Genomic DNA, 26,546 nt, shown 5'->3' on the forward strand with positions numbered 1-26,546 from the left:
GACCCAACGGACCTGAAAAACTGCCGCCCCATATCTTTTCTCCCCTTTACTGCCAAAGTCACCGAGCGATTCGTAACTACCCAGCTGACTGCCTTCATCGAAGAGAACAACATCCTAGACCCCTCCCAGTCTGGATTCCGCAGCAACCACAGCACAGACACCGCCCTCCTTGTTACCACCGACGACATTCGCATGCTACTCGACCAGGGCCACACTCCGGCCCTCATCCTTCTTCGCAGCCTTCAATACTGTCTCACATCGCACTCTCGCAGCTAGAGTCAACGACACCGGGATATGAGGAACTGCCCTCAACTGGATCTGATCCTTTCTCTCCAGCAGAACCCAGAGGGTCAGACTCCCACCCTTCCTCTCTGAACCCACAGAGATCAACTGCGGAGTACCCCAAGGACCCTCACTCAGCCCCAAAACTCTTCAACATCTACATGGCCCCCCTCGCCGTCATCGTCAGACTGCATGGACTCAGCATAGTATCATATGCAGAAGACACCTAGCTCATCTTCTCCCTCATGAAGAACCCCGAAGACACCAGACTCTGCTTCCAGAATGGAATGAAGGACTTCGCACCCTGGATGAACCACAGCTGCCTCAAGCTCAAATCAGAGAAGACTGAGGCCCTCATCCTCGGTCCCTCCTCCTCCGCTTTGGACAGCACCTGTTGGCTCTCCGACCCTTGGGAGCCCACCCACTCCATCAGACCATGCATGAAACCTCTGCATCATCCTTCACTCCTCCCTCACCATGACCCGCCAGATGAACTCCGTCGCCTCCACCAGCTTCAACTGCCTCTGCATCGTCTGCAAGCTTTCAAATGGATCCCCCAGAATGCAGAAAGAACGTCACACTCATAACAAGCAGACTGGACTACGGCAACCCCTCCATGCCAGAATCAACAGAAATCTCCTACACAAACTCCATACCATCCACAGCACCGCAGGTAGAGTCGTCCTCGGAACACCATGGCACGAACACATGACCCAAAACCTAGGACACGTCCATTGGCTACCCATCAAGAAGAGAGTAACCTTCAAATTACTCACACACGCCTACAAATCCCTCTACAACATTGGACCCAAATACCTCAACGAGAGAGTCTTCTTTCACGTACACAAAAGGAACCTCCGCTCCGCTGACCTTGCCCTGGCAGGAATCCCACGCATTCGCAGAAACAGAGCAGGCAGAAGCGCCTTCTCCTATGTCTCAGCCAAGACCTGGAACGTGCTCCCTGTCAACATCAGATGCTCCCCTAACCTACACACCTTCAGGAAGAACCTCAAGAACTGGCTCTTTGACTGACCGGAGCTGCATCCGTCCGCACCTTGAGACCCTCACGGATGAGTAGCGCGCTTTATAAATCCCTGATTTATTGATTTATTAATTGTATGAAATAATTGTGAATGAATCCATAGATCAAGACAATTAGCTTACTTGACCTTCAATCTGAAATGTTGATGTTATAATAATTTCAGCTAGGCCCCTGGTTATATATAGGCCTGGGTGTAATGTGCGCAGTCCCGATACGCGAAGCTACACAAATCTACGCAAATCTACCGAAGATGTACTTGCACCCCGTGAGCTTCGCGTAGCTACGCAAGCGTGCGTGGTTGCTTGTCGCGCCTGCTCGCGATGCATTTTTCTTTCCCGCGAGCACTTTGTGCGTGTTCGGGGCTCTGTTTGCATGCTCGGGGATAACAGCTCGTAAACTTACCCATGCGGTTGCCTATGGCCATCTTGTTTTTTCAATTGTCCCACCCGCTCACGGTGCCTTATTTCCTGTTCCGGGTCGCGTATAGCGTGTTTGCGATGTGCATGTCATGTTGGGGAACGCTATCTACTTCTGAGAAATATCGCGCAAACTTAGCCACATGGTCGCGATGAGCGTGGCCATCTTGTTTTTTCACTCTATGCTATGATTCTGGGCCTAGTTTTCTATCCACCTTTAAACTTTGCCATCCTTAGTTTTTATTACTGTTTTTCTCACTTTTTAGGTCTCGGCCTGCGCTGAGCGAGAAATTATGTCTTAGAGTAAGGAGGTAAACGGGCCAGCTCTTCTCCATTGGCTGGCTTCCTAAATGGCGGCCAGCCATTGGAGAAGAGCTCTGCCCGTCACTCTAAGCCCTGTCCATTTCGGATTGAGGGGCATGTTTTTTGCTGTCCTTTCTCTCCGTGACGTCATCCGTCACTCAACAAAAAACACGCCCCCCAGTCTGAAATGGATGGGGCTTACAGACTCCTGCTGCCTGTCTGCCCGATGCTTGCTTTTATTTTATTATACCGCAAACGCGGCCCAAAAGGCATTGGAGCGCTCTCCAGGGGAGAGGGCAGTTCGTTCGCAACGTACACCATGCTGGGGGCCTAGGAAAAGTAACAACTGGATGAGGTACTCCAGCTGGCCGCAAGACAACTTGAGATCTGTGCGAGGTGATAGTCCCAGCCAGAGGGCAGTGCGCCAGGCAGAGCAGCGGCCCTCTTAAGAGTGGTCTGATGGGGGTGCTGGGGCATACGAACGGGGCGTGGGGTGAGTTAGAGGACAGAGGGCTGAGGTAGAGTACAGCACTTCGGCGAGGATAGCAGTGTTGCTGCATCACTCCAAGACGTCGTCATTTAACTATATTTCCGGTTAGGCCCGTTCATTTGACAACTTGATGCCTGCTGGGAGTTGTATTCTTGGTTTGTTTCAAATGAACCAACCAAATGAAGGCACCAGGGAACAATACTCGTAATACAAAAGCCAAGGACAGGAAATAGTATACTGATGACATACAGAGAGAGAGAGGGCAACCGTACAGCCTAGAACAGGAGAAACAGATGAACTGTGCGGAGGGGTGATGAGCAGGGGGCTGGAGGGGGATGCAAGTGTGAGCTTTGCGTGCATTTGGGAGGATGCGAGGGAAGATGAGTAGGGGCCAGAGAAAGCACAGTGTTGTACACACTGTGTGCGAGTGGTGTGAAATAAACCCATACTAGGATATTTTCACAGGAGGCATCTGCATTTAATTTGCTGAAATTAGTAACCACACCTCAGACCTTCCCAGCGAGGATCGGACCCGATAGAAAACCTGCATCACAGGTCAATCAATGTGTACCATGTTCTGTCTTCACGTCAGTGCACACCTACACTTCCAATATCACTCTTGTTCCATGGGAATATGCCCTCTCTGCAGAGGTACACTCAATCTCGCCTCAAATACCCATTTTTTGCCTACCTCCGTTCCCTGCTTGTCATCGTTTTTTTGCTTACCTCTGTTCCCTGCTTGTCATCATTTTTTGCTTGCCTCTGTTCTCTGGGGTGTTACTGGGCAGAGAGCTCTCTGTGTGTGTGGCTCTATGTGTGTGTGTGTGGCTCTCAGTGTGTGTTTGTGTGGCTCTGTGTGTGTGTGTGTGTGTGTGGCTCTGTGTGTGTGTGTGTGAGTTGGGCTGTGTGTGTGTGTGTGTGTGTTGGGCTCTGTGTGTGTGTGTGTTGGGCTGTGTGTGTGTGTGTTGGGCTGTGTGTGTGTGTTGGGCTGTGTATGTGTTGGGCTCTGTGTGTGTGTTGGGCTCTGTGTGTGTGTTGGGATGTGTGTGTGTGTTGGGCTATGTGTGTGTGTGTTGGGTTGTGTGTGTTGGGCTCTGTGTGTGTGTGTGTTGGGATTTATGTGTGTGTGTGTGTGTGTGTGTTGGGCTGTGTGTGTGTGTGTTGGGCTGTAAGTGTGTGTTGGGCTGTGTGTGTGTGTGTGTTGGGCTCTGTGTGTGTGTGTGTGTGTGTTGGGCTCTGTGTGTGTGTGTGTTGGGCTCTGTGTGTGTGTCTGTGTTGGGCTCTGTGTGTGTGTGTGTGTGTTGGGCTCTGTGTGTGTGTATGTGTGTTGGGCTCTGTGTGTGTGTGTGTGTGTGTTGGGCTCTGTGTGTGTTGGGCTCTGTGTGTGTGTGTGTGTGTGTATGTGTGTGTGTGGTGGGCTGTGTGTGTGTGGGTCGCTGTGTGTGTGTGTTTGTCTCTGTGTGTGTGTCTGTGTGTGTGTGTGTCTCTGTGTGTGTGTGTCTCTCTGTGTGTGCGTGGCTCTGTGTGTGTGTGTGTGTGTGTGGCTCTGTGTGTGTTGGGCTGTGTGTGTGTGTTGGGCTGTATGTGTGTGTGTTAGGCTGTGTGTGTGTGTGTTGGGCTCTTTGTGTATGTGTGTTGGGCTCTTTGTGTGTGTGTGTTGGGCTGTGTGTGTGTGTGTTGGGCTCTGTGTGTGTGTTGGGCTCTGCGTGTGTGTCTCTGTGTGTGTGTGGCTCTGTGTGTGTGGCTCTGTGTGTGTGTGTGTGGCTCTGTGTGTGTGTTGGGCTGTGTGTGTTTGTGTGTTGGGCTCTGTGTGTGTGTTTTGGGCTCTGTGTGTGTGGTGTTGGGCTCTGTGTGTGTGCGTGTGTATGTTGGGCTCGGTGTGTGTTGAGCTATGTGTGTGTGTTGGGCTCTCTGTCTGTTTGTTGGGCTCTGTGTGTGTGGCTCTGCGTGTGTGTGTGTGTGTGTGTGGCTCTGTGTGTGTGTGGCTCTGTGTGTTGGGCTGTGTGTGTGTGTGTGTGTGTGTTGGGCTCTGTGTGTGTGTGTTGGGCTCTGTGTGTGGTGTTGGGCTCTGTGTGTGTGTATGTTGGGCTCGGTGTGTGTTGAGCTGTGTGTAGGTGTTAGGCTCTGTGTGTGTGTGGCTCTGTGTGTGTGTGTGGCTCTGTGTGTGTGTGGCTCTGTGTGTGTGTGTTGGGCTCTGTGTGTGTGTGTGTTGGCCTCAGTGTGTGTGTGTGTTGGGATCTGTGTGTGTGTGTGTTGGGGTGTGTGTGTGTGTGTGTGTGTGTGGGTGTATGCGTGTGTGTGTGTGTGTTGGGATCTGTGTATGTGTGTGTGTGTGTGTGTGTTGGGTTGTGTGTGTGTGTGTCTCTGTGTATGTGGCTCTGTGTGTGTGGCTCTGTGTGTGTGTGGGAGCAAATGCAATAGGTCTTGCATTTGCAAGAGATTAAGCTATTGGCATTGTAAATCACAATGCCAATAGCATGTGTGTGTGTGTTTGTTGGGCTCTGTATGTGTGTTGGGCTCTGCGTGTGTGTCTCTCTGTGTGTGTGTCTCTATGTGTGTGGCTCTGTGTGTGTGTGTGTGTGGCTCTGTGTGTGTGTGGCTCTGTGTGTGTGTTGGGCTGTGTGTGTTTGTGTGTTGCGCTCTGTGTGTGTGTGTTGGGCTCTGTGTGTGTGGTGTTGGGCTCTGTGTGTGTGTGTGTGTGTTAGTTGGGCTTGGTGTGTGTTGAGCTGTGTGTGTGTGTTGGGCTCTCTGTCTGTGTGTTGGGCTCTGTGTGTGTGGCTCTGTGTGTGTGTGTGGCTCTGTGTGTGAGTGGCTCTGTCTGTGTGTGTGGCTCTGTGTGTGTGTTGGGCTGTGTGTGTTGGGCTTTGTGTGTGTGTGTGTGTTGGGCTCTGTGTGTGTGGTGTTGGGCTCTGTGTGTGCGTGTATGTTGGGCTCGGTGTGTATTGAGCTGTGTGTGTGTTGGGCTCTGTGTGTGTGGGTGTGTATGTGTCTGTATGTGTGTGGCTCTGTGTGTGTGTGTGGCTGTGTGTGTGTGTGGCTCTGTGTGTGTGTGTTGGGCTCTGCGTGTGTGTTTTGGCCTCTGTGTGTGTGTGTGTTGGGGTCTGTGTGTATGTGTGTTGGGCTGTGTGTGTGTGTGTGTGTTGGGCTCTGTGTCTGTGTGTGTGTGGGGCTGTGTGTGTGTGTGTGTTGGGCTGTGTGTGTGTTGGGCTCTGTGTGTGTGTGTTGGGCTCTGTGTGTGTGTGTGTGTGTGTGTGTTGGGTTGTGTGTGTATGTGTCTCTGTGTATGTGGCTCTGTGTGTGTGGCTCTGTGTGTGTGTGGGTGCAAATGCAATAGGTCTCGCATTTGCAAGAGATTAAGATATTGGCATTGTAAATCACAATGCCATTTATTTATAAGTTTTAAAAACAAAATAATGTCACGAGCCATGCCAATAACTCTAACTTTAACAAAGACGAGACCATTGCATTGTAAATGCTTGTTTTATTTATCATCTATTTCTCTCTGTCCCTAAGTTTATGTTTTTTTTAATGTTTGATAACTTTTATTTCGGTCAAACGACCATAAAAAGTGCATATAAAATACATCAGCACTACATTAAAATATTAAATAATCATAGGATGTTTAAAAAATAATTAAACTAGAAGTTATCACAGTTCAAGACATTAAAAACAGTATATGCAGCAATTAAGTTAAAAAGCTTTTTCTCCTACGCCACATATTAAATAAATAGCGAGAGACCGCAAACACAATGGGAGGATGGGTATCATGAGTCAGTATCCTACAGGCCTGTGTAGAGTGCAAAAGTCCCAAGTTCTTACAAATAGGTTTTAACCAGCATTTTCTAATTGCAGAATAGGCAGGGCAGAAAAACAATACATGGGTTACGTTCCCAGTTTTATAGCTACATGCAGGGCAAACTTCATTGATCGAGTTTGACCATTTAGATGTAAAGGACCTAATAGGAAGGGTGCCATGCCTTAACTGTGAATATAGCTTTCGAGCAACTGGGGGTTCAATTAGGTCCATGAATTCCTCAACTTTAGGTTCTGGTTTAACTAAGTGGAACTCAGATGTCAGCCTACCCAGTGATGCAGAGCTCATTAGTGTTTGGTAATTTAACGTACGTATCTGAGAAAGAAGTTCTTTCTTAGATATCCCGAGGCAAAAGATCTCAGGGGTTTCCCACAGTTCAGGATAACCTAACCCGGATACTGACAGCACTAATGTGCTGGAGCCAAGGGATCTTTTTATTTTTGAGAAGAGACCAAATCTCAGAAAATTCCGCTCTGTACGCGACCAATTCAGGGATTGACCACAACCTCTTCCAGTACATAATTGGTCTAGCACTTGTGATCTCCTCTATTGGCAACATGTCAAGGTCAAATCTAAGAGGGATCAGAGGCATACTGGATGGTAACCCAACTAAATTTCTGACAAAAAACTGCTCCACCTTTTTAAGATTCCTTATCTGCTTGTGCCCCCAGAGTTCAGCCCCATAGGTTGCTGCCAGTCTAGCCTGGTGACAATATATCTCTAGGGCTGGGGACACCGGCCTAAAAGTAGACTCCCTGAAGACTTTACTTATGCCCCCCGCTAACTGGGATAACCTGAGTGAAGATTTAGCGATCTGCATATTCCAATCAAAATTCTCTGTCAGAGTGACACCCAAATAAACAAATGTTTTAACCCTTTCAAGGGGGTACCATGTAAAACAGGGTTTGGGCGTACGCGCTTAGGGGGATTAAAAATCATAAACTTTGTTTTCCCTAAATTGTTTTCCAATTCCCGAAGCTCGCAAAACTCCACAAAGCCATCAAGTATTCTTTGAATGCCCGATGATGTTCTAGACAACAACAGGGTGTCGTCTGCAAACATCAGAGCGGGCACTCTACCTGTAACCAATTTAGGGGCATCGTTATTTTCCACACCATTCAAATGTTCCACAAGGCCATTTATATAGAGACTAAATAGCGTTGGTGCCAATACACACCCTTGGCAAACTCCTTTTTGAACAGGGAATTGATCTGTAAGTTCGCCATGCCTACCACACCTGACCTGGGCAAAATGGTTTGCATGAAGCCTAGAAAGAATGGCTAACAAGTAGGGCGTAAGGCCCAAGTCTGCTAGTACTCTCCACAGTTTTTCACGCGGGACAAGATCAAATGCCGCCCGCAGGTCCACCAACACAAGGTAGAGGCTGCCACCCTCCACCTTTGCTGTTTTCCAGTACAAGACCTGCAGGCGGAATATCTGGTCTAGAGTGGAGGTACCGGACCTGAAGCCTGCCTGGAATGTAGACAATATCCCGTTATCCTCAATCCACCCAAGAATCCTATCAAGGATAACCCTCCTCATCAGCTTTTGAGATGTATCGATTAGGCTGATGGGTCTATAATTAGAGGGGGTTAGTGGGCAGCCCATTTTTAGAATAGGCACAATTTCAGCTCCAAGCCAAGTGGGGGGCAGGTCATCTCCCTGTAGGATGCCATTGAATAGAACAACCAAATAGGGGGCCCAGATTTTCGGTTGCGTCCTAAACAAATCCCCTGGCAATTTATCCAAACCTGGGACCTTGTTAGGAATCAATTTGCCTATAGCTGTCACTACCTCAGTCAAGGTGAAAAATTCAACTGGGGCGGGGCATGAGGGGACTGTAGTTAAGCATCCACGCTCTTTGGCCCCGCTGTCACTTCGAAGTTGGTGGAATTCAGGAGTACTAACAGGCATTCCATCAGACTCAGAGATGCCATAAAGAGCACTAAAGTGGCTTTCCCAGATTGAAGGGGCAATGTTGGGGGCAAGTGCGGGGGTATGCCCACTAAGTCCAGTTGCGACAATGGACCAGAAAGATTTGGAATCGTTGGATCTAAGCGCAGATCCCAATTCCTCCCACATAGTGGCCTCCCATTCCTTCTTGGCATCACGGATTGCCGTTTTGTACATGATGCGATGGACCCTGATTGCCTCCCTGTTATTGGTTTTTATTGCTATTAGAAGGGCCTTTTTGGCTTTCCAACAGGAAGTATTGAACCATCGAGAAGTCGTGGTTTGAGGCTGATTTGCCCTTCTCACAGGATACAAAGTATCTTTAAGTGCGGCAACTAGTTGAATATGTATTTCAGATGCCCTTCCTAGATGGCCCACTTTCCCCATATCTTCTATAAATGGAATAACGGTCTCGTATAATTCGGCAAGTTTACTAGTGGACATCTGGAGGTCTGGCCATTTAACCCTACGCCTGCAATTTGTTATATTTTGCATTTATTTCAACTTTTACTGTGTTTTTTTTTGCTTTTCTACTGTTTTATTCTTCTTTCTTTCCTGAAGCTCCTACTTCTTCCCCCTAACTTTATTTTTTCCTTCTTTTCTTTTCCGCCGCCACCCCAGAACCATGGCCAAGGGCAGCAGTACCGGCTCCAAGGGCAAGGTGCCTGCACCCAGTAGCCGACTGCCTTGCAGCAGAATGCGCCCTGCAGGGGTGCAGGCCCATCAGCTTTTAGGGGAGGCGGAGGTGGCCGCCCTTGTTTTGTTCATCCAGTGCCACCTCCCCTTGACCTTGGCAGCAGGCGGCAGGCCTGGCTCCGGGTACCTTACCCAGGAGCATCACTGCCAGTGGGCAAAGGTGCGCCGGGCAGTGGTTCGCTGCTCCGGGATCCGGCGCACCCACAACCAGCTGGCCCACTGGTGGTCAGACATTCTGGACCAGGAGCAGGACCTGTTGTACCTGCTGGGTGTCGAGGTCGTGGGGCTTGGTGAGTAGCTAATATATAGTAGTATAAGTATTGTGTATAATTTTTTGACGAATAATAACACTGGTGCGCTTAGTTACATTGCAGTTCAATTACGTTTCAAAATCTTCTGTGATTGTAGGACACAGGTGATGCTCAGCACTACTCTTACTTGTTTGCAACTTTGCGCTAGCTTGGGCTGAATAATGATGTAAGAGTTTTCTTTAGAGAACTGAAGTTACTTAATTCTATTGCTAGAGAGACCAGTCCTTCCATTGTCCTTCTGTGAAATAGTGGTGGATGGATAATAGGTTTACTTAGTATTAGTTCGTATTTGTTTGCCGGTCTGCGTGACGCCGGCTCTGTCACTGAATGCTGCTTACCCCGTCCTCCGTAGAACCTTTTGTAGTTTGTTTACTGAGTGGTAGGCTTAGCATTGTCAGTCAGTAGCAGAACAACAGATGACGCAACCAACCAACAATTTGGTGTATGCACAAATTTATGCATGTGTCCTCCATCTCATTTGTGCATTTTTGAAGGCAAAAATAAAATGGAAATGCAGACTTACTGAACAATTGGCCCATCTGGAATAGGTGGTGTAGGTCAGGAGGTACTTAGGCTTCATTAGTATTCTGGAATCAGAATGATTATGGAACATTTGATTAGTGTTCATAATAAGTAGACAGTCCATGAATCCTGCAAGCCAGTAGTTGTTTTGATTAGATAGGTCAATTTTATTGCAATTGCTGTTTCCTAAAAAGTTTTTTGAGCTTTTTTTTTTAATGATTTATTTGTTTCACAGCCCTTATTAATGTTTTCACTTTCTTTATTATTTCTTCCATGATCAGCACCAAGGGGCAAGAAGACGGGGTCCGAGTCGACAGGACAACCACCAGAGGACCGCCCTTCTACTGAGGGTCCTGCTGCTGGCCCCAGTAAGTCCTCCAGTGGTTATATGAACAATTATATTTCCCTAACTTTTAATGCACCTTCTTTTTTCCGAACTATTAATTACGGTTTCACTTCTTAATTCAATTATCAACTATCTGTTTTGAAATTCTGGTTATCGCTGCCTGTAAGTTCCTTATAACTGCCTCTGCTAAGACTGTCTGTACTACTACTATTAGTCTGTCTGTAGCTAAGCTTGCCCAGTTGGCCATTCTTTATTTAAGTTATTTTGAATAAAGCTCAGATAGACCAATAGCTCTAGCCACTGGTTCCACTCCTGTCCTTTGGGTTGTAATCTCGAGGCTTTGACAATGCCCACCAACAAAATGCCCAACAAGATGTTTGACTGGTATTTTTGTTAGGATAGTAGTACATACTACTACTACTATTGTGGAGATTCTGCACAGCCACATACAGAACTATGCACAAGAAAATAGGGTGTTGGTGATGGGAGGTTGAACCTTACTAACACCTCAGTCAGAACTCAGAACCCACAATCCCCTCACCGACTAGCTATAGTGTCTCATTAGGTCCCAAACCCCCAAACGAAGATACCCAATGATTACACAACCCAGAACATAACACCCTTTTGCTCACTCACTCGTGTAAGTCCACAAAGCCAAACCAAATACCACAAAGTCTATGTGTAAGTTCAAAAGGTTTATTTATTTTCAACTAACAAGCTTTGTACATTGTTCTATGCAATTACTACAGCCAGCTCCAACATGCAAAAATGCATAACATTTAAATCAGTAAACATTTGTTACAACAAGTGCATGAAAGGAGAAGACAAAGAAAAGATCTGTGTGAATTCTGGGAGACCCCTCACCGTTGAACGTATAAATACTGGTTACATGCGTAAGCTCTGCAAATGTATAGTTTATTTTGTAGAAGGGAATCTTCTGCCTATTATGAGAAAAATGGTGGACGTTAGACAGTATAATGCAATTATGCAAGCATTGCACAGTCATGCCAAAAAGTGTAACATTATGACTAAGCAATAGGGACTAACCGAACCCCATAAAAAGTGGATTGTTTTTCGACCTCTTAACTTGTACGCAACATTCATGTGGCCTCAAAGGTGTCTTACTGCACAACAAGCTGCAAGGTAACATGCGCAAAACAGTAAACATGTATCTAAAATGGTTACATGGCTCAGGCTAACTTTCCAAAGAGTAGAGTAGGAGTAGAGATGACCCTAGGGACCATAATACTACTAATGTCTGTGTACTGACTCTTATCTAGTACACAATTTGGACTACTGATGATGTATGTTGTACTTTAACTTTTGTTTCAATCTTCCTAGAAAATGAATAAAATAGGGGGAGGTGTACAGGCATCTAAAAATGTGTATTTTTTTTCTAGGCGTACTGCCAACCACCAGTGCCGGTGCGGCCATCGGCGATGGTGATGCTGCCATTCCGGAGGGGGCAGGAGATGCGGCACCTGCAGGAGCTCCAGGGGGGGAGCCAGCAGCAGTGGTCGGCGTTGGTAAGTTATGTTCATTACTTTTTGGCATTACTACTAGCTGGAAGGGGAACACTTCACTCACTGTACTGTGAGACTTATTAATTAAGTATGAACTTGAAGTTGTAGTGAACAATACACAACGATTGAAGAAGACACCCTCTACTTCGCATTACCAATGCATTAGCAATAGCATTACCAGCGTGAGTTGAGTAACCAATGGCCTCTTCTATCTGACTCAAACCCAGCTGTGAACGTTTTTGGAGAAGACTAAAAGTCAGAACAGATTACCTTGATGGATGTGTTGAACAAAAAGGGAAAGAGGGTTGAAGGAGGAACGATGGGCGAGATGTGATATGACTAGCAGAGAAGGATACTTTGGAAGCAGCATAAAGGTGGCTGATAGGAATCAGATGCATGGTTTGCTGAAGGATGGGTGGAAGGTGAAAGAAGATGGCTGCCTGGGTGTGCGACACAGTATGGGTGGATAGTGGATAGCAAGAATCATTAGCGGTTTTTGTGTCAAACTCAAAGCCAAGGCAAAGAAGGAAGGAATGGACGCATGGGTGGTTGTTGGTGAAACCAGCTAAGGTTTGTTAAGCGATATATAACAAAAGAATGATAGACATTTACTTAGTGGATGGATGCCTGGATGTATTCATCATAGATAGCATAGGTGGAGACTGTCACTGGATGCAGACTAGAGTCTTACTTTGAAGACAATGTAAAATAAACTGCGCCAGAGAAGCAAAGCAGATGGTAATATTTATATAAAAGTAGGATTTTATTTCAGAATACAGTTGATGACTCAGTAGTTTGCAAGCACATCATATATATATTATCAAGCGTCTTCCTCTGACTACAAGGACCACTTCCTACCTATGTTATTTTTTTTTCCGCTTGTGTCAGCCAGCCTGCAAAGGGTGGCCTATCTGTTGGTTGCACAAACAATGAACAAAGTACCTTATGCAGTAGCAGTCGGAGGTGGGAGTGCTGGCGGGCGGTGATGTAGGGAGGGGAGGTGCAGGGTAGAGGGTGGTAAACTATGGATTATGAATGCAGTGCGCGCAACTAAATTTGTTTTATTCATTTAAATGTTCACTTACCAGTAATTGTCCACAATTCATAGTTTGCTCCCCCAACCATGCCCCTTCCCTTCCTCACATCACTGCCCACCAGCCCTCCCACCACCGACCGCTACTGGACTGATATGTAGTCGTTCCATATAAGCAATGATCATTGGATCAGAAATATATTATAGTAATCTGCCTTTTTGTAGTAGCCAGGGTACAGTGAAAGTGATATTGAGCAATTGCCCTTCATGTAACAGAGAGAGTATGGCCATTGCCACCCGTAATCGAAAAATACGAGCTTCCCCACCTGCAGAGTAGTAAATAAAAGTAACGGGAGTTTGCGTATTGACTCGTCTTGGACGCAAGCTTAGCTGACTGAGCTGGCATGCCGGCTACAACAAGGTTATGTAATTTAGCTAAACTAGAGATAAGAAAAAGCCTGTTGTTCTGTGCACTGGAGGCCATCCATAGTACTAGGGCAAGTATAATGCCGGAAAAAAACTCCAACAAATGTTACAGGCCGAGGAAGCGGGAGGATAGATACTTACCACAAATGTTATCTACTGCGCTTGCTAGTGCTACTGTGCCACTATGTGTTGAATTCATATTTGTGTTACTGTTTTGCTAAGAGTATTGGTTACAATTCTGTTTCTTTCTTTATAGATACTCCTTCCCAAAAACCAACGCGGAAGGAGTTGGCAGCCAGGGCCCAGGGCCCAGCGCCGGAAATTTGAGGCCATCTGTGTAGAATACAGCCGACTGATGGCTCAGGCAGAGGGGAAGGAGGAGGGGGCAGCAGCTGCAGCCTCTTCCAATGCCCCGGGCCCCAGCCAGGCCCCGCCGTCAGTAGTACGGCACCGCGGACAGGCAGCCACCCCCGCCGCCCTTTTTCAACAACTGCCGCCCCCCACATGGATGCAAATGTAAGTGCTGGGCATTTCACCAGAAACTTCTCCTCCGGATGGCACTACTCGAGGACCAATTAGGGGAGAGAGTCAAAATCTTGGTGGACAAACACCTGAAAGACCGCCGATTGTAGATGGACCCTATTATTTGCCCCTTATTTAGTACTTTTGTTGGTGGGTGGAAATTGGGTGTTGGGGTTTCTTATTTTTTGGACATTGGTTGGACTTGGACATTGGTTGGGGTTAGGGAGAGGTGTGGGTGAGGTGTGGGATAGTTTATTTTTGTTAGGGAAATAAATGTTATTTATATACTTACACATACAATGAGCCATCTTTGGCCTCACTAGGAGAGCCAGTGCCAGTACTTTGCTGAAATCCCTCCACTGGCTCCCAATCAGAAAACGTATTGTCTTCAAGGTGCTGACAACGGCCTTTAAAGCATTGCACGGCCTGGGTGCCAGGTACCTTCGGAAACGGCTGACATTCTACCAACCTTCCAGATCACTTAGATCTTCCACCTTGGCCTTGGCCGCCGTACCAGCGATTCAGCGCGCTCGGTGTGGCGGACGCTCCTTTAAACGCCTTGCTCCTCAGTTGTGGAACGCTCTACCCCTTTCCCTTAGAACCAATGGCAATTTGTTGGCCTTCAGGAAGGATCTAAAGACTCTGCTCTTCTCTCAGTAAGTGCTTCTGCTCTCCTTTTTTTCTTTGCCACTGAGGATCTTAAGCGCCGGGACACTCTTCGGAGTAGCTGAGCGCTATAAAAATCCCCCCTATAACATAACATAACATAACATAACAAATGTTTTGTGGGGGGTTACTGTTTCACAAATTTATGTACGTCACAAAGTTTCCTTGCAGATGCGGGGCAGCAGCCAGTGTTGGATTTAAATAATCTGCCAATTTTGTAACATGCAAACAGATAGATGCAGTAACCCTCACTGAGTTATATTTGTCCTTCTAGTACTGCCAGTCGCTCCTCCTAGTCCATTATACCTCCCAGCAAACTTATCTTACCTGTGATTGATGAGGATTAAGTTCGGCACAGCAATGGCTGCATGGTTTCCCAAGAGAATGGAGAAGATGCCATGGTTGTGGTGGTAGTAGACACTGGCACTAGCATTTGCACACAAAAAAAGAGACAGTCACTTGCCTGAGAAAGACTGTGGGAGTAGTAGAAAAGTACAGTACAGAAGAAGACTGCCAAACGAACAATATTGCAACTGCTAAAGTAAAAGTAAACATAATGGTGGCGGAGACAGCCTAGTACAATAAGCTAAGAAGTTAAACTGTAGTTGTGTCGAAGGAGTGACTTAACACAATCGTAATTCGTAAACTTTAATGCTATGAATTCAATCCTCGCCCTGCCTCGTTGACATTGAATTAGTGTTGCTTTCACCACATCTGCCCCAGCAAGCGTGTGATCAATTGTTGGTGTACATTTAAAGTAGTCACATTACACCTCAATATAAAATCACACAGCCCGGGGGAAGAGGGTTGACAAAGAAAAACAGTATGCATGAAGACAAAAAAAGCAAAACAATCTTTGAAGGCACCGATGTTCCACTATCCAATAAATTTATGATTATGTGTTGCTTAGCAAATGTAAATGAGTTAAGGTTCAGGTTTAATTAGTGCACAGGCCTCCCTGTAACATCCTTCCATACTGTAATACCCTGACCTGTCATTTTTACATTCTGTCAATTTCATACTGACGGGTGCAGCGGAACTTTTACCCAAGAGTATTGTATTTTCTTTTGTGTGTGCAAAAAGATAGTAGGTGTCACCTCAGCTGTAAATTGTTCTGGGAACACATTCGCTGAGTGGCAGAATGGCAAGGACAAATATGTCACAGCCACCACCTTTTCTGAATGATGTAGGGGAACCACCCTTACCTTGGAAGCAATGGTTTGGACTTTTAGAGTACTACATTATTGCTATTGGGGCAAAAGGTTCTCAGCACTAAGGAAGTTGCGCACTTTACTGCATACTTTAGGGGTGGGAGGACATAAAACATATGACAACATATCTGCGGAGGAAGAAGAAGACTGTGATGAGGATGAACATGTATATCTAGCAGCGGTAAATAGGCTAGAAAAGCATTTTGGAAAAACAATAAATGTTGTGTAAGAAAGGCACAAATTCTTCTCAAGGGTACAGGGGAAGAGCGATAAGGTAAAAACTTACATTGCAGCCCTCAAAGGTTTAGTGAAACCTGTGTAAATTTGAGACTCTACAAGACTCCCTAATTAGAGACCAACTGGTGAGATGTACTAACAACTCAAAAATTCAGGAAAGGCTACTGGTGGCCAATCCTGACTTAAAACAAGCTATAGACATCGCAGTGGGTATTGAATACACAGCAGTTTGTATGGTAGCCATGAAGGGAGATGGGGAGAAAAACACAGAAGTAAACGCCATAAACAAACAGGAGACACATAAAGATAGGAAGGGAAAGGGTCCCAGTAATGTTCTCCCAGGTACAAAGCTAAAGTGTTTCAGATGTGGCAGCCCCAACCACCTGGCCAATCACGTTGGTTGCCCAGCGAGGTCAGTCATGTGGGAAAAGGGGCCATTTAGCCAGACTTTGCAAAGATCATCAATTTAAGACTGTTCACTCCATTGAACAAGAACCTCAACAAGAGGTTAAGTTATTGTTTAAGGTAAAGGAAAAGGACAGGGCAAGTGGCTTCCCATCTTGCACCATTACTTTAGACCGTAAAGAGGTTAATGTCTTTGCCGACTCATGCTCGCCCTACACGTTAGTAGAAGCAGACACCTTCTCAAGAATGTTTCCCCTGTGGCAACAGGAGATTCAACCCGCTGACATACACCCAGGAGGCTACAATTGAAACTCCATACCTTTAGTAGGCATGACGACCATGAACATTGGGTTCAGAGCGGAGGAACACTGTTGGTAAAATCTGTGTTACACAGAAAGGGTCTAATCTGTTGGGGTGGAAGCACCAGAGATAACTAGGCATCAAACTAGACCCCAACAGCCCTAACCAGGTACTTCTAGTGGACCAGTCGGTGGGTGACAAGGAAGTTTTTTAGGAATTCCCTCAATTCCCTATTTACTGAAAAGCTGGGTTTACTTAAGAATTACCAACATTCTATCAAACTTAAAAGCAAGGTTAAGCCTGAGGCCCATAGAGTGAGATCCATACCTCATTTAATGCAGGCACCCCTTCAAGCTGATTTGGACAGACTGTTGGCTCAAGGAGTTATTGAACCCATAGACAGCTCACAATGGCTGTCCCCCATCGTCCTTATGACTAAATCCTCCAGCAAGGATATTAGACTGTGTGTGGACCTTAGAGACCTAAACAATAGTATATGGGTGGACAGGCATCCGTTGCCATGCATACATGGGGTCCTCACGTTGATCAAGGGTGCGAGCTATTTAAGCGTCCTTGACCTTTCGCCTGCGTACCACCAGGTGGAATTGCAACCAGATTCAAGGCACTTAACCTCTTTCATCACCCCGTTGGGGGGCTTCCAGTACATTCGCATGCCCTTTGGATTGGCATCGGCTGCCGCTGCCTTCCAGAGGATCATGCAAAATGTACTAAAGGATCTTCCCAATACCTTATGCTTCCAGGATGACATACTCATTAATGGGAAGGACGTGGAGGAGCACAATTCCATCTTGAGGAAGGCGTTGACTAAATTGGAAGCAGCGGGGTTGAAACTGAAGAAGGAGAAATGTCGAATTGGGGTGGGGTCAGTTGAGTACTTGGGCCACACAATTTCAGAGGATGGCATAAAGCCTAAGGTAGATCTTGTTGAAGCCATTCAGGGAACGAAACCACCAACAAATGTAGATGACTTAAAATCGTTCTTAGGCTTATCAGAGTAGTATGCCAAATTTGTGAAAAATTATGCTAGCATTGTGAAACTCTGAGATTGTTACTTAAGCCCAGAACTCAATTTACATGGAGTGAAGATTGTCAAGTGGCGTTCACCACAGTGAAGAATAGCATTGCCTCAGCCTCATCGTTGGGTAGATTTAACCCGACCAAACCCACCATTTTGTATACCGACGTAAGTAATAAAGGGCTGGGGGCGAGCCTCACTCAGATGGATAGAAACGTGGAACAAGTGGTGGCTTTTGCCTCTCGCGCCCTTAAAGGAGCAGAGGTAAATTACTCAGTAGTGGAAAAGGAGGCATTGGCATGCACATGGGCCATCAAACATTTCCGTTTCTTCCTCTGGGGCATTCCCTTCACTGTGAGGACCAACCACAAACCCCTCATGTACGCCTTTACCACCAAAGGGTCGGAAAAAACCACACCACATATTTCGAAGTGGATTTTGGGTCTGGAGGGCTACAATTCTTCTATGAAATACATGCTGGGTTCACAAAATGTGGTGGCAGATTTTTTGTCCCACTCACCGATTAGTACCAGTGGTATTGACGGCGTGATGGAGAAAGAGGAGAGAGTTTTGAAGTTGACATGCCTAAACAAAGAAGAATGGGAGCAAGGGTTGCAAGCACTAAAGAGCTACATAACGAAAGGATGGTCCATTGGAAAAAACAAAGTGACCCCGGAGTTGTGTGGATTCTGGGAGGTAAAACTAGAATTTAACATTCATGATGGCATGGTGTTGAGAGGAAATACAATTATTCCACCTACATCACTGAGGCAAAAAATTGTTGACCTTGCACATGTTAGGCACTTGGGACGTAGCCTTACTAAAAACAAAATTAGATTGGACTACTGGTGGCCTGGGATGAATGCCATGGCAGAACACACGGTAAGGGATTGTCTAGAGTGTAGCAAGGCTGATAAGACTCAGCAGACAAGGAAACCACCCCTTTCCCCAGTTTTGATACCAGATAGGCCTTGGTCCAAATTGGCTCTTGACATACTGGGGCCACTGAACGTTAAAAGTGTGAAAGAAAGATTCATTCTGGTCCTGGTGGATTACCACACCAAGTGGGTGACTTACAAGTGCGTTCACCAAGTTGACACCAGGGTGCTCATAAGCTTCCTGAAGGATACCTTCTTTGAAGAAGGCATCCCCGATGTATTAATCACCGACAATGGGGTACAGTTCACCTCAGAGTCTATGGGAGATTTCCTTTCTGACATGGGCATCGTCCACCAGAAAACCGCCCTCTATTGTCCCCAGGCCAACGGGTTGGTGGAGCGCATGAATCGCATGGTGAAAGAGTGTCTACAACGCTCTGAGGTTTTGAGCGCATCTGCAGCTCATACTCTGTAGGAAACTATCTGGGCCTATCGCACTACCCCCAACTTAGTCACAGGGGTGTCTCCATTCACTTCATTGAAAGGGAGAATTCCTAAAACAGGGCTTTCACCTCCTGCTAAAAGGCAGACCAGTTGTCACATTGACAGCAAAGAGATTGGTAAGCGGTTTAAGGATCACCAAGATAAAAATGTAGCAAGGACAATACTGACAAACATGTGAAAGCTAGCTAGGTAAAGGAAGGGGATTGGGTCCGCATAGACCTTCCCAAACCAAGGAGGAGGGAGGCCACCAGGTTCTCTGAACCTATGAGAGTAACCAGAGTAGGTAGGAATGTGGTTCAGCTGACCAACGGACAAACTTGGAGTATGGACACGGTTGTCCCACACAGAGGGATACAGGTCCCCCAGGTAGGGACACAGAGATAGAGTATGAATGATGTGGCCCTTAGGAAGTCGCCTAGGACCACTAATGCACCCAGGTGGACTAAGGATTACTGTGTCAGATGAGAATCTTCAGTGTTGCTAATGCATGATTTACATGTCCCCTGTTACGATAACTTTACTCTGTTGTATTTCTCCGGACTAAGGAATACTGTGTCAGTTGAAAGTCTTCGAGGAGGCTATTGCATTTATTTCATGTCTTATGACTCTGTATTCCACCCTGTTGTTTTTCACCGGAGCATGTTTTGTGTAAATCTTTCCCTTCCCTTCAACTGTCCCTAACATTCCTTCCCCTTTCCCTTCCATCCTTTGGTATGGAGATGTGTTGTAATCTCACTTGGTATGCCCCGCCCTCCCCCTTATCCTGTCACCTCTTGGTATGGCCCTGCGAAGAATGTACGAAAATTCCACAGCTGCCTCCAGCTGACTGGAACCTGTGATGGTGTTAAGACCTATTAAACAAGATTCCTGAAACTTTACCTGTGTGCCTTCTTCTTTGTAACAGTATCCCTCTTCTTCTTCTTCCTGTTCTACCGTGAGCAGACCTTCTACTCCTTTACCCTCACCAACAGCATTGGTTCCAGTTTTTATGCGACGAAGGTGGTCCTCCCAGATGATTGTGTGGTGTTTTTTCAGATGGGTCATTTGGCCCCCGGTACCATCGTTTGTACCAAGCTTACCACGACTAACAGAGGTATGAAACATGGAGCATATAGCACTGTTCTCCTCCTTTACGGTAACTGTAAAGAAGTCTCACACTGGGGAGCTTAACTTTTGTCTCCTGCTTGAGGTGCCACTTCCAATACCAGATGAGCTGGATGTTGAATTTGACTCTAGGCTGTGCAGTACGACTACCTACTTCTGCTGAGGTGGTGCTTGTGCTGCCAGCCCTTTGCTAAAGTAAATATGGAAGCTGGAGGTCGTGTTGGTGTTGCCTGTGTTGGAGATATACGTGCTACATACCTAGTCGCACTCATAGTCGCAGCCATTCTGGATAGGTTGATGATGTTGGTCTCCATGTCCTCGGAGCCGGGAGTGATCTTCGTGATAACTGGAACTTCATCATAATTATCATTATCCTACTGTTGTACATCATTCTCCATAAGTCTAAGGCTTTCTGGAACCTTCCTTTTCCCTAGCCTAGTCTTGGGATGTGTCTCTCTCTCTCATGCTCAGATTGTTGTGGCTCCCAAGTGAGATCTAGATCATCAGAAGGGATGCTTGGCGAAGAACTCGATGGACTAACCCTCCTTTTCCTTGCCTGGGATTTGGGAGAAAATGGATCTCCTGATTAAGTGGCTTCCTCTTCTTCTTCCTCTGCATGAGGCTTAATTTCCTGAACTGCCCCTACTTTGGGAGGAACAACAACTACTATTGTGGGCGGTGGTTGCGGTTGTTATTGTTCACCATTTATCTGCTGTGTTCCCTCATGCGTTGATTGTGTACTACTTTGAGATAGGTCAGGCTCAGCATCACTGCTTTCCACCATTAGGTTGGCTACCTCTTCCACACTCATCTGCTTGGGCCTGGGTTGTTGGGTTGGGCCCACTGATGCGGAGGTGCTGCCCCCAGCTTGCCCCCCAGACACCGCTGCTGCAGGCGTACTGCTTGGTTTCCCAAAAAAGGTTTGGGGTCAACACCAGACTCAAGTGTCACTTTCTTCTTCTGTTCTTCCTTCTTCTCAGCAACTTTATTGGTCTTGGAGAACCTGGTACCTGCTTTCTTTGGGCCCATCTTCTTCAGATGTCAGCAGCACTGAGTTGCACAAGTTGCATAGACGTCTGGTCAGGTGACACCACACGTAACGTACAACAGCAGGACGTCTGTCTGGCAGTACAATGGGCGATGATGACAGACACCTCCTCCTCAGTCTTTTGTGTACCTACAAGCAAAGAAGGCAGAAGAACATCGGTCAAACATAGGATTTGTTGTGCTTTAATTTTAATTACTACTAGTGTACACTCAGTAAGAGTAAGAATAGCAAAGAACTAAAATAGAAATGTAGTGGAAGTGGAACCTGTTTGTCCTTAATTTGTGCATCATGTAGGATAGATGCAGCATCAGGGACCTGCAGCTGGGAATGGGGATGGAAGCAGTAAGCCAAGAGGAACAATGGAAAGACACACAGGACTATGTGCCAAAAACAAAACAGCACACTACTACTACCACCGCAAAATGGCCCCCAGCCACATGGTCACTCATCATCACAAGCACAAGGTTAAGGCCCGGAAAACAATGATCTCAAGCAGGCCTATATCCCTATATGGCCAGACAAAGGAGGATGCCTGTTACACATCACAGCTTTAATGCAAAAGAGAACATCCGCATGGCTAAAAAGGTTGGAAAGGTACACAACAACAACACATACACACGCAACAAAGGCATTTATTAACACACATCCAAAAAGTTAACTACACCCCATAAACCACATTTTGGAATTCAATCCAATGCCATCCATGCCCTAAATAAAGTTTAACTTCAACAGACAACATAGAAACAGTGACCTCAAGCACCCCCGATGAGTACCTCTGGGAGTCTGGGCCTACTGGCAGAATATGCCACAAGTTTGGAGGCCTATGGCAAAAGCAGAGTGGAAGGTCCCACAAAATGGCCACCACCACATGGCCTGGCCACCGACACCAACATGAAAAGAAAGAGAAGACAGACAATGCAGGCCTATGGCAAAAGCACAATGTTTGGCTTCACAAAATGGCTGCCACCCTTAGGGTCAGCCCACCCAAAACAAGAAAGTACATACAGAGGACAGGAACAGGAAGTTGGAGTCTCTGGGGAACTTCCTTCCTCTTTTAAAAAAAATGTGAAAACTGAAAAATTACTCCTTGCGCCAAAAACTGCAACCAAATGACAACCTTAGGAGTTTTTTAGCAACATTTAAAAAATCATCATTTTCGAGAATGTTTTATGAAGCTCAAAACATATTGCTCGCCAGATTGCAAATTTGGCGTGTTCAGCATCGTGATCTGTACATAAAGTCGTTATCGTGTGCGTGAACATGCATATTGAGTGCGCAATGAAGACATAAACTCTAAGTTTGCATCGTCGCTCTGTGCAAAGTTACCAAAAGTACGCGAGCTGAACTCCTAGGGTTACCTAATGGCAAAAAATCCCTATTTTTTTAACACACTGAGATTCCACCCCAAAAAACACATTTTGCAAATCAATCCAAAGCCATCCATGCCATACATGATGTTAAAATTCAACAGACAACACAAAAATATGCACTCATGATGACTGATGTTGAGTACCTCTGGGCCTACTGGCAGAGTAGGCCACAAGCTTCAAGGCCTATGGCAAAAGCACAGTGGCAGGTCCCACAAAATGGCTGCCACCACATGGCCATGCCACCCACAGAAAGTACATACAATGAACTCAAGCAGGCCTACATTAAGTATATGAACTCCTAGGGTAACCTAGTGGCTGAAAAGCCCCTATTTAATTAACACACACCCAAAAAGCGAAATTCCTCTCCAAAAACAGTTTGCAATTCAATCCAATACCATCCATGATGTTTAAAAAAATTGAAATTCAACAGACACCACAGAAACATGGTTGGACCCATGGGTACCTCTGGGCCTACAGGCTGAAATTTCAAAGAAATACAACTTGGCCTCCCACAACAACAATTTTTTATTTTTTTTTGAAAACCTTTATTGACATCAAAAGGAGAGACAAGTCGAGGCCTACAACCAAGCCGGCCGGCCGCAATGTGCAAAATAATCAGGAGTCACCAGGCAAATATTACATAATCAATCAATACAAAGCAGAGGCCGTAGAATCGCAGAAGGGGAGAAGAGATACAGAAACCAAAGGGCTAAAACACAGGAGTAAATAAGGCTTAATTTTATAATATGGGGAGAAGACATATGACAGGCTCACTTTCAATACGGAGGCATCCGATATCCCAAACCAACCTCAACATTAATAAGGGGGCATGGGGGCAAAATATCGGGGGGATAATACAATGCATTCAAGAAAATCAGGATACGTGAGACACAATCAGCCCCTGAGCATTATCCTCGTAACATGCCCGCCACCCAAGACACTACCAAGCCAGAACAGAGGGATCGGAAAAACAATGCATCAAAACCAGCCCGTCATAGTAACCTCTGGGACACAGGAAGGAGAGAAAAAAAAAAAAAGGGGGGGGGAACGGAGTGGGGAAGGGGAAGAGGAAGGGAAAGGAAAATGGAGGGAAGACAAAATAAAACAATAAAAAGAAAATAAGAAAATATGAAAAACGAAAGGAAGAAGACACGCCGACACAGGCCCCCCGTGGCGGGAAGACAGGAGACAAAAGGAGTAGCGGCCCAAGTGGGGGTATGGCGATCGGGGAGAAAGACAGCCGAAACATAGCAGGAGGATTAACGACGCCACACCCCCCACCCGAAACACACCATAGGAGGTCGGGACAGACGCGGCCTCACGAAAAAGAGATACAAAAGGGCCAGAGAACCAGAAGACAAACAAAAAATAGAACCCAACCCACCCGTCCCACCCTGCACCCCTGTAGAAGGCTATGGCCCACCCTTCAAACAGCGTGCCTGTCGCCCTAAACCAGAACCCGAAATATAGCGAGAAGTAAGAAAGAAGAAAGAGACAAAAAGGGCAACAAAAGCGGAGAAAAGAAGACAGGAGGGAGGAGCAGAATAACCATAATCCGAACGGGCGGCCGCAGCCCTCCGCCCAACCAGACAAGCACAGTCAAAAACAGACCAGGACGACACCCCATCACGCGCCACAAAACATTAGGAGAAGGGGACCTCCCACCTTTCTACGATTAAAAACAATTATGCTACTAAATCGTATACCGGGAATCAAACGGAAGTCGTACATTTCACCCCCATCCCTTTCGAGCGACAAACCCCACCCACCACATGGCAATGTAAAACCACATACTAAATACGAAATCAGCATATAATCGAGTGGAATGGTGACTAGCATAGTTACGTGGGGGGTAGATAGATCCACAAGGGAGCAATAGTCCAAACAGAAAATATCGATGCATCAAATATCGCAGCACGAGCAATGAAAAACAGGAGTCCGGTTGCGCCACTGGAGCGGGCGAGGTGGCCCCAATTATAGACACAGGCAAAGTCATCGAAGCAGGCACAGGAGGCAGTCTACCAATAGTTTCAGGCAACAATGTCGAACAGGGTCGCAGTACAGCATCCAAGTCCCCGGGGTCCGAACCTTGAAAAGCAGGGCGCCCCAAAGTCACCGACACACTACACAATCTCTGATCAGTGGCGGCGACACTCAAGTCAATCGAAGGGGGCGAGGCAACGAAGTCTTCGAAACAAGAGGGCGACAAGAAGAAATGGCCGCCCAAAATGGCGGCAGATCGTGGCGTACCCACCGAGACGCCCAGGGCCAGGGAAGCGTGTAGGGATCTCAGGGCTTCCAGGATATCTCTGACCGTCGGCTCACGTCCACCAGATCCGCTCCCCACACCAATAGGCAACACAGGCCCGCCGCCACAGGGTGATTCTCGTTTCAGAGGGTCGGCCGCCATTTCGTGAATCAGCCCAATCGCCGCTCACCACGACCCCCGGAAAGAACAGTTCTCAAATGTAGGACTTTACAAGTTCCGGGGGTCCCAGCAAGGGCGGCCTCAATGCCAAAAGCATGTCCGCCCAAGACGGGTCTCCGCCAGCACCAGCACCGGTGCCCCAATCAAGCGGAGTCCGGGCCCCGAGGACCAGAGCCGCCGGACAAAGCAGCGGCGGGGAGAGGCCCCTTCACAGACTCAGGTCCCCGGGCCTCTCACCCACGTCGGCCGCGCGGCCACCAGGGCAGGCCCGGGTCCGGATCGCCGGGATCTTCGCACATCGGCTCCCAACACTGGTTCTCGCTCTCGGCCGGGGCCGAGAGCCGTCGGATCCCACCGGCCAGGTCCCGGTCCAAGTCTCGCAGAGGCCCCGATCTCTCAGAGGCCACAACTCCGGAGCCACTGCACACCGAGACCCCGGGGTCGGATGGTAAGTACAAACAAGCCGTTATGTTTCCAATGCCCCAAAAATGTGTCGTCCCCGGACAGGATAAAAGACAGGATAGGCAATCAGGACGGAGGGCTGCGGGAGCCGAGCTAAAGGGCAACCATTACGGCCGCGAGCTAGGCTCCTCCCCCCTTATTTTGAACAACAATTTTTTAAGGATGAAGGGGCAGATTTATGAAGGCCTTGCGCCGCCGGTGCGTCATTTTTAACATGGGAAAAAGTGATGCACCGGCGGTGCAAGGCCTTCATAAATCTGCCCCCAAAAGCCTAGAAAACGTTAGATAAAAAAACCCAATCAAACAAACATGTACACCAATTCTCCAACTTACTTGTAAAATAAAATTTCAAATCCAAAAGTCCTCAGTATATCCAATCCAATGATATGATGCAGCAGACATACACAAAAAGTGATCCTTCCAGCTCCAAATCCAAATGAAAGTGAACAGCACATGGACAAAGCAATGGGAGGAGCCTGCTAGACAGGAACAGGAAGTTGGAGACTCTGGGGCACTTCCTTCCTCTTGCAAAAAAGAGTGGAAAAAAGAGGACTCCTTGCACAAATGACTACAGCCAAATCACAATCTGAGAGGTTTTTCTGAGCAAAATGATCATTTTCGGGAAGGTTTTATCATGCACGTGAGATATTCGGTGCCAGATTGTAGTTTCTGTGTTTTCGGGAACGCAATCTTACCAACACTGCGCGGGACAGAAGATAGCGCATCCAAATTACGTGTGTGCGCGTCCTAATGTCGTGGTCGCATTCGCGAACGCAGAATCACGGTAAGCCACTACGGCACACGCGAGAACGCATATTGAGCGCGCGAGGAAGAAAAACAACTACGCTACGCTGTAGCTTGCAAAGTATTTGACAACTTTGCGCTAGTTGCGAACCGCAAAGTTGCCAAAACTTCATAAACTCCGTGAACGGAGCATAGTTCACCGCCAGCTCAGAGTTATATACAAATTTAAAAGAGGCCCAACCTAGCTGTTTATCAAGGGCCCAACCCTCAAATACGTAATTTTTTAGAAAGTTGGCATTTTCCTGCCCTTAGTCTTTTGTTCCTGCAGCCTGTCCTTGGTCACATGACTGGGTGTAGCTGACAGTTAGCTGACAGTTTGACTTTGTGAATTCCTCCCAGACAGTCACACAATAGTGGGACTTTTTGTTCCTCCACGGGCCATCTCTGACAGGATGGGGACATGGAGCTGAGCAC

The sequence above is a fragment of the Lissotriton helveticus genome, chromosome 2_1 (genome assembly GCF_964261635.1).
Source record: "Lissotriton helveticus chromosome 2_1, aLisHel1.1, whole genome shotgun sequence".
In the NCBI taxonomy this organism is placed as follows: domain Eukaryota; kingdom Metazoa; phylum Chordata; class Amphibia; order Caudata; family Salamandridae; genus Lissotriton; species Lissotriton helveticus.